We start from the raw sequence: 9567 nt of genomic DNA, 5'->3' as shown, positions 1-9567 counted from the left end.
TTTTGGCTTTCACAGAGATTTATCCCCATTGCATGGATATGATGACAGACTCCAACATCTATTTGTTTCTTAGCAATGGTAAAAGTATGATCAGTGTGGTAGATTCTCGGCAGTTGGAGATGGCTCTTTTCAGACATTTCTATTTCTTGTTCATTATAATCCTATGGCGTGGTTTTTAATAAAGATGGGATTTTAATTAGCCTAGTTCTTTTGTCAATATGAGCTAGTTAAGGCCAACTCCTTCTCAAGTTATATTCTTGTCTCTTGGGCTTGTTGGAGTCGTATAGCGACAATTTGCTATGGTCTTAGATTGATATAGCTTTTCTCTAATAAGATTTCATTTTTTGAATGTAGTCTGATATTTTATGATGGTTAAAATTCATTTTGATTATCTGGGAATTTCAGCCAAATTAAGGTTAGTGGACATCATGGATAAGATGTACAGTGATTTCTAATAAGCCTAACCTCCTTTGTTGAGTGAAGATTTTGCATTATAGGTTCTTATAGGGCCACACAAGATTGTTTTGGGCTAGCGGTCATGGAATTCCTCAGAGTTGTGATTACTTTAATACTATTTGTTGATAATTTATATGATCATTGAAGGTTATCTGCATAATATTTAGTTTATGTCTAACAACTGGTTTGGTGGTTCGGAATGCATGTAGTTGTTGGCCTGATTTGCAGGAGATCTCAGCGGGCACTAACTAGTGGACCTTGAAATAATGATCGAGGAGTTCAATCTCAATAGGAAGGACAAAGCAATATTGCATAGTACGTATTGAGGAGATTGGAAAAGAGCTCAATCTTGTGATGCTTCATGAGTTTAAATGGATGTAAATTTTGGTCATAGACATAGATTGTAACTCACTAGCCAAATTGGCTTGGCACGAGGACAGTACATTCCTCGTGATTGTAACAATTTTGTCTGTATTTTCTTTCAAGGGGCAAGACCAGAGGTTTTCTCCACCCAACTCTTTCCTACCGGTGCCCCTAGTGAGATGGGTTGTATTAGGTTTTAAAAATTAATAAAATTATGGCTACGACCTTTTACCGATAAAAAAGAAAAAGAATAAGTAAAATGAAATTAATTTAAATAATTTAAATTAATTAAAGTAAATTAAATAACCTAAATTAATGAAATGAAATTAAACAACTAGAATTAAATTAAATAACTTAAATTAAGTACAATCACTCTTATTCGATTTTGATAATAAATGAAATAATTTAAATTAAATGCTTGTCATTTTAATTCAATTTTCATAATAAACTCTTACTTCGGATAAATCCTTTTTGAAAAATGAAAACTTTAACATAATAAATTTAAGCTCATTAAAATTTAAGAATTAAAAAATAAAATAAAATAACTTAAATTAAAATAAATAGCTTAAATTAAATTAAATTAAATTAAATAACTTAAATGCAGTGAGCTTGCTAATGGGACTCACTAGGCTGATCCAATAAAACAGGCTAAGGTAGAAGTGGTGTGGCAAAGGCCAGATAAAGGGTGGATTAAGATAAATTTTGATGGTGCTTCCAAAGGAAACTTAGGTCTGTTAGGAGTGAGATGCGCAACAAGGGATAAAATGGGCAACATCCTTGCGATGAGTGCGCATAAGCTTGGGAGAAGTTCAAACATGGAAGCTAAACAAATATGTTTTGCTCATAATCTCAAAATTAATTTAGTTTCAAATTTTCATAGTCTCCCAAATTAAGCGATAGGGAAACAAGGGCCTGAATGTTGTTAGAATTAGAGATCACAGAGAGGAGGGGGGGTGTGAATCGGTGATCTACCGAAAATCAAATCCTCAAACTTATTCTTTATCCACCGGTTAGCAATGCATAACAAAAGAACACAAACATGCAATAAAGAATACACAAATCCACAACACCAGAAGTTTTACGTGGAAACCCAGAAAGGGAAAAACGGTGGGGCTGGAACCCACAATATTCATATACCATGGCCAGGAGTACATAAATATTACATAGATGGGGAATGCACTTGCATTCAAGTTCACTGCCTAGAGCTCACTGCTCAAATATAGTTGCCCGGAAGGCTACAACCTTCAGGGAAGTCTCATTGACTTACAATTTGATTACAATGAGAAAACATAATGAAATGAACTCTCGATTAGCATCTGACTATGCAAGAATGAGTTCTGGTTAAGCATTGAATCTCTGACTATCTTTGCTCTGCCGAATACTCTGTTTCCGTCTTAGTCAGCTATCGGTTGTCTGAAAACAAAGTGCGCACGTGAAACTGCGCTCAATCACACCAAAACAGATCACCACACCACTAACACACCAAAAATCAATCACCAAATTGATCTTATATATCCGGTCTTAACACAAAAGAAATCTCCTTCAAGTCGGCTTCAAGAAGTGTAACGTGTAGCTCCAAGTTGGCTTCAATCTCAAACAAAACATAGCACCAGACCAAAATATTATAATCACATGCTTCCTAAGGGTCTTCCCAATCACTGAGATCACAAAAACAATCACCAAAAAACACCACAATCATCAGAAATCATTATGGACCAAAACATTACCGAAATACCCTATTTTACCGGTTAACTGCCTACCGCTTAACTCTAGCTTCCGGATAAGATGAATCATGACCGCCGGATCGAATCACCAAGAAGAGTTTCCATCAATCCTAGACCATAAATCAGGCATCAAAAGTCACTGGATGAGCATCAATTGCCAACAAATGTCTTATCAAAATGGGGGTGTCTTGCTAGAGAAGGCAATATGAAGGAATGGTGGGACAACTTGCAAATTGTTGATGAGGCCAAGATAATTTGATTGATAGATGGGATGAAAGTCCTTCAAATGTGTTAAGTGGGTGTTTGATGATGGCGTGAGTCTAATGACAAATATAGGTACGTAGTTGTTGGGTTCTCCAAGGGATGAAGACATTAATGAAGAGGTAGTGATATGCGCGAGTTGGGGTGGGGGGGCAAGTTTGTAGGCTTCCATCACTATTGTTCATGACCATTACTTTTCATTCATCTAGTTTGGCAAGAAGTTGCAAAAAGTGATAGTAGTAAAGTGCAGTGAGTTTGGGTATATGTATTCTCCACGAGCGTCATAGAGGCCAATTTTTCCCTTGGGACAGACAAGCAACAACTTGCCTTCAAGGACAAGGTATCCGAAGAAAGGATGAACGTATTTAAAATTGAAGATATTCATTTTTTGAGGATGGTAGACAAGTTCTTGGCAAAATAATACATGAGTTTTGAGTTCATATGTTAGACAAATGTGGATATGGCATCCATGTGTTCTTTCCTAGTGCTTGGAGTTGGGCACCAAAGCAGATGTTAAATAGGCCATGAGAGAATGTGTTAGGGGGGAGTGGAAATTCAGATTGGAGACCCAGTTGATAATGATGTGTCCTAGCGAGGGTTTCATCACCAAGGGTGGTGAATGGATTCAAGACACTAAATTCATTCCGCTATTGAGGTCATTTTTGGTTTGGGGTATAGACAGTGATAGAGAGCAGAAGAGAGCTGACGCACAAGGGGGATGGTCTCTCATCAAGGAGTATCTATGCAACCATGAGCAAACACATCAAAACCTATCTTCAGCAATGAAGACTATTGGATTAGTTATGGAAATCAGAAGGAGGAGTTGAAGTAGTAAGTGACAATATAGTAGTTTTTTGTAGACAAGGTTTTTTGATTTGTTGGTGGATAGGCAATTGGTATTAGCATGTTATGATAGTATGTAAATTGAAATGGTTGTATGTAGGTCAATTAGTTTGTAGATAGTGTTTTTATGGAGGATGGTCTTCTGTGCACAAACTGTTACCTGTGTTTAAGTCAATAGCCTAATATGTAATTTTTACTTTAGTATTAAAATATAATATACAATTTTTTACCAAAAAAAAAACTTAAATGAAGTAAATTAAATAATTAAAATAAAATAAAATAAAATAACTAAAATAGTTTTAAGATTCTTCAGTTTGTTTTCTATTTTTAGATTAATTTATAGTTTAATTTACTTTTGTTTTTACATAATAATTTTATGTAATAATGGGTATATAAAGATGTTCACAAGTATGTAGTTATTGTAAACGTTTTGTCTCTTAAATTTCACTTGCCCTCTAATTATTTTTGTTTTCCCTATAATGTCAATGATAAGCTATCTCAACATGCTTTGTAATTCAAATGGTGGACCTCAAGACAAATTTTAAAGAAAATTATTGTCAAGTGCAGATTCATTCCATGGAGTTTGGACTGTATTCCATAGAGCTTGAAGTGCATGTGTACAACATCCTATAGAAAAGAACTAATAAGAAATTAGAGCTTCTTTAGGTATTTTTTATAGGATATTAAAGGAAATTGCTATTTTCACATAATTATCTAATGTTGGATGATTCAATAAAGTTCTTTCTTTCATATTTCCAAACACTTAGTCTATTACTCTTAACTCAAGTTTTGTATTTTTTATTTATTTATAATCTAAATAACTCTTTTTGTTGTTTATCAATAACTACACTTAGAAGCAATGCAAGAAGAAAGTCTAATGCATTCTAATGCATGACTTTGAATGAGAGGAAGGAAGGAGAATTTATATTTTCGAAATGTAAATAATTATACATAAATTTATCTTGATTAATAGTACTGCTAGAGTGAAATGATTTAGATCAAGTAATAATAATAACAAATTAAGAGAGGCTACTTGATTTTAGGATTAAAAAATTAATTCTAATTAATGACTTGATAGCTAGATTAACACAACTTGAAATCAAGAGAACCATAGATAATCATTGTATGGACCAAAATCAAAACATTTTTATCCTTTGTGTTGGAGTGTTTCATTGTTTTAGATCTAGCTTATTATTGTGAACTTGTTATATACTCACCAATTTGATATGTGATCATTTTAAATTTTAAATTTAAATTTGATACTTGTAGTGTTTTAGTCTTGCTTCATTTGAACATTGATTAAGTGAATTTTAAATCAATTAATTTGGATTACATTAGTTTAATTATAATTAGATTTAAATTAAGTTTATATTTGTATTAGAGATATCTTTCTTTACACTTATTTCTCTAAATATAGGTATGCTAGTTTTAAATAACAATAATTTAAACTTATAATAATTAATTACAACAAATATTTTTATTACAATATTATGACACAAGTAATAGCCACTGCATAGCACTTTTAATTATATATTCTATTTATTTTAAAGATATTAATAACTTAAATTAAAATTAAAAGTCACATTACTAAAAAATATTTTTCCATAAAATCGAGTTTGGGTGCTCTGCAACTAGGGCACAAGTTTCGAAGGTGTCGCTGGTTGCAGGCCACCACTACGTGCGAGGGCTCCTTGGCTTTGCTGGGCAGCCCTCGAACATTTACTGCGCACGTACTGCCTTTAATGGAGGCCAATAAAGACGCCCAAAGCAAGGTTAAACTAGTCATTCCTTCCTCCGAGAAAGATCGTGCGAGTCGGAAAACCTTTAGCCAGGCGGTGGAGGGCAAGCGGTTTCTATTCCTTGAAGATGCAAAGTTTGAGACTGCGCAGTACCATGAAGATGAAGCCCATCTCACGAGAAAACAAGGTGAGGTCTCCCCCTTCGAGCGCATCATCATTAAACCTAATGGTTCAATGCTTTGTGCCATTTCTTTTGAGATTTTGAGGCTTAGGGATTCGGCTATTTTTTTGCCACCTTTGATGTAAATAATGTACCATCTCATAATACATGAACAAATGGCTACAAGATGTGTGAGTCAATAAACTAGGGTTTCATTTTTCATTTTGCAGAATGATTCAAAAGGGTCTATTTTTAATTTTTTTTTGATAATAAAGAAAGCCAAAGCAAGATTGTAAACAAACAGTTCTGGTCGGTGCGGAACTCGTCTTTCAGGGTTGTACGTTGGGACCTTGAGGCTTGTAATGATGAAATTCTCGCCCTGTCTTGTCCAAAATGGATAACCATTAAAAATATCCCCTCATTTCTCTAGTCTTGTATAGATAGAATTGCAGAACCGTTGGGAAAAATTGTAAAAATTGACTCCTCCCCCTTGGTTCTCTCCATCTTGATGTTAGGTTACTCATAGCCCTCAAACCGGGTATTGTTTACCCCACCGAAATTGCTATATGTCTGGACAATAAAACCTTCTCTTGTCCAATTGAATACATGGGTGGCATAGATGCTTGTCATTACTATAAGGTAAGTGGCCATTTTAGAAGCAAATGCCCTTTATTGAATTAAAAAACCAATAGAGTCAAGACCCATCCTTCTGGTCCTCCCCCCTCCAAGCCTTAGACTATCCCCTCTGAACCTCCTCCGTCTGTCCCTACTCATGATCCTTCCTCCCCCCAGCCTGGTTTTTTTTCCCCCGCTGTCGCCTACCCCTCAACCACCCGACCCCCCCATCCTCCTTGGCCCCCTCAATGTCTAACTCCATCTTGAACTACAACAATGCTATCAAGGAAGCCCTCTCCGCCACCCATCCTCCACCTTTTAACCCCTCTGAATTTGTTGGTATCCCTGAACTTCAACCAGGTCTAAGATCCCAGAAAGCACAACAGCTGGTGATGGAAAAATTGAGAAGAGCAGTCGAAGCTAGGAAAGTTCTTGAGCAAGACCTTCTTAAGCATAAATTGGAAATTGAAGCCTCCCAGTGGCAGATAATTGACCTAGAGGACATGGATAGGGGTACTTTAATTATAACAGATACCATTAGCAGGGCCTCGGACCAGGACCCTGAATTGTCTGCATGTAAGGGTCCCACTAGAATCAAAACTGATGAGATTCCTCCCTGGAAGGGGAAGTTGGTGGACCTACTATGGATGAGATCTTAGTAGTCCCTTTAGATGCATCCATTGACTCAGAGGCCACTAGGAGAGACCCTGCTAGTAATACCTATTGTACTTCTAGCACCCTTATTGATGCCCTGAAGGCAGAGCAAACTACCACTCAAGAATTGGGGATCATCATGGACCCCTTCACTCCTTGAAACACTAACTTTGAACAAGGCTTGACAGATACACAGGAAGGATTTACTATGGTTAAAAACAGGAAAGCTAGAAGGAAGAGTCCCCCAAGAATAGTAAAGATAGTGCCTCCAGGAAGGAATCCCTTGGCCCTGAACAAATATCTGAGGCAAGGAAGAAGAGAGGTAGACCCTACTCTTCTATTACATTTGATGCTAGCAATACACAAATAAAGAGGAATGACCTAAATGTTTTGAGGGATTTAAATCCAAAACGGACCCTACCCAACTAAGTGAGGCATGCTGAAAATAATCTCTTGGAACATCAAAGGCCTTGAGGTCCTTGATCGAAAATATATCATCAAAAGATTCCTTAATGGACATAAGGACATGGATTGCCTCCTCCTACAAGAGCTAAAAGCTATGGGCTTCACCCTGCAAATCGGCCTTAAATGTGTCTGGAGGGAAGCTACTTCCTTTCATACTAACCATGCCAAGGGTAAAGGAGGCACATCCATACTACGTAGTCCTAGATGGGCTAGCAAAGTGATCAACTGGGGGCAATCCCCCTGTGCCAGGACTATATGGGTTTCTATTCAATTGGAAGACCAAAAGTTTGGAATTTGCTCTGTATATGCCCCTAATGACTATAGAGAGCGGGGGGATCTGTGGATCTGGTTAACAGGGCTAGAGGACATCCCTTGGATTATAGGGGGGATTTCAATATGAATGAATCAGCCAATGACAAAAAAGGTGGCAACAAATTTGAATGGAAGGGAATGGAAAGGTTGCAATGGGACATAATGATCAATAAACTACATCTTACCGATCCTATTGCTGGAAGAAAAGACCAATTGAACACTATATGGTTCACCTGGTGCAACTACCAACAAATGAATAAAAGGATCTATTGTAGGCTAGACAAACTTTACTTCAATAAATGCCACTTTGATATTGGCAAAGGTGCTAATGGAAAACATTACTCTGTCTCCCCATACACACTGTCAGATCACCACCCCATAATAATGGGAATTAACCTCTCTGACCACCTCCCCTCTTCAAGACCTCCTTCCTTCACCTTAAACACTAGACTCTTGGAGGATGAGGATCTTTGTTCTGCCCTGGCCTTCATCAGACTGTTTAATATGAAAGATCAGAACTGTCTCTCTAAGATTGATAAATGGAACTTGAACATTAAAAGCTGGACCACCCTTTGTCAAACAGTGGGTAAAAAGAAAGCCAAGGATGCCAGGCGGGTAGAAAGGCTGTTACAGGAAGACCTTTGTATTGCAGAGATGAACCTTTAGAACTCCCCTAATGATGAAAACCTTACTAACACTCTGGTGTCAATCAAAGACCACCTTAAGAAGATACAAAATGAGAAAATTAGAGGGTTGAAAACCAGGACCAAATTAAATTTGTTGGACTCGGGAGACAAGGGGTCAAAATTCTTCTTCCAATTGCTTAAAGTCAAAGAGGCAAAAGAGAACATCAATGCTATCTGGGATAACAATACCCATATTACAGGCTCAGAGGAGATCCTAAAGTGCTTCGCCCACTTCTACCAAAAACTATTCACTACAGAAGAGTTAAATGATGACTATAGGGCTGCTAGGGAGCTCATTAAGGATTTGACCCCAACCAAGCTTAATGATGGGGATTATGAGTTTGTAGGGAAACCCATCTCAAGAGAGGAAATTGCAAAGGTTATTTCTTCAATGGGCAATGATAGGTCCCCTGGACTGGATGACTTTCCAGTGGAATTTTATAAGAAAAACATTAGGTGGATTGTAGGTGACCTCCATGAACTTTATCCGGAAGCTATTAGCAAAGGAACCCTGGGCAAAGAAATCAATCAAGGGCTCATCAAGCTCATCCCTAAGGAGGGGGACAAGACATTGCTTAAGAACTGGAGGCCTATCATGCTACTAAATGTATCCTATAAGATATTGGCCAAAGTGGTAGCTAACAGGTTGATTAAAATTCTACCAAAAATAATCAGTCACACCCAAACAGATTTTGTGAAAGGCAGATATATCCTAGAGAACTTGGTGACCTGTTGGGAATCCCTTGAGTGGGCTAAGGTCTCAGGACAGAATGGGGCCATGTTGTTGATTTATTTTGAAAAGGCATATGATAGAATAGAGTGGAGCTTCATAATTCAGATGTTAGTAAGCCTGGGGTTCCCGGAGACATTTTGTAAGGTTGTGCAAACATTACTCTATGATGCCAATGTTGTTGTTGATGTCAATGGGAATAGATCTGGTAATATTGTTCTTTCCGGGTCAATAAGACAGGGATGCCCACTTGCTTGACCCTATTTGTTCTGGTTGCTGATGCTATGCACTATGTTCTTAAGGACTTCAGTATAACCCCCAGGGTCAAAGGCATTTCTCTCCCTAATAAAGAAGAAATCATCAATGTCCAGTTCACAGATGATACAACTATTCTATTCACCCTGGATGAGGAAAACTTATCCTCTCTCCTTCATAATATTGAAATTTTTTGTAAGGCCTCAGGCAGCAAAATTGCTCTCCACAAATCTACCCTGCTAGGATGGACTGATTCCCCTCCCAACTGGATGTCTAAATTTGACTTGAAATGGGGAGGACCGAA

This window comes from Cryptomeria japonica, chromosome 5 (genome assembly GCF_030272615.1).
Source record: "Cryptomeria japonica chromosome 5, Sugi_1.0, whole genome shotgun sequence".
NCBI classification, from domain to species: Eukaryota; Viridiplantae; Streptophyta; class Pinopsida; order Cupressales; family Cupressaceae; genus Cryptomeria; species Cryptomeria japonica.
This window is presented reverse-complemented; position numbering follows the sequence as displayed.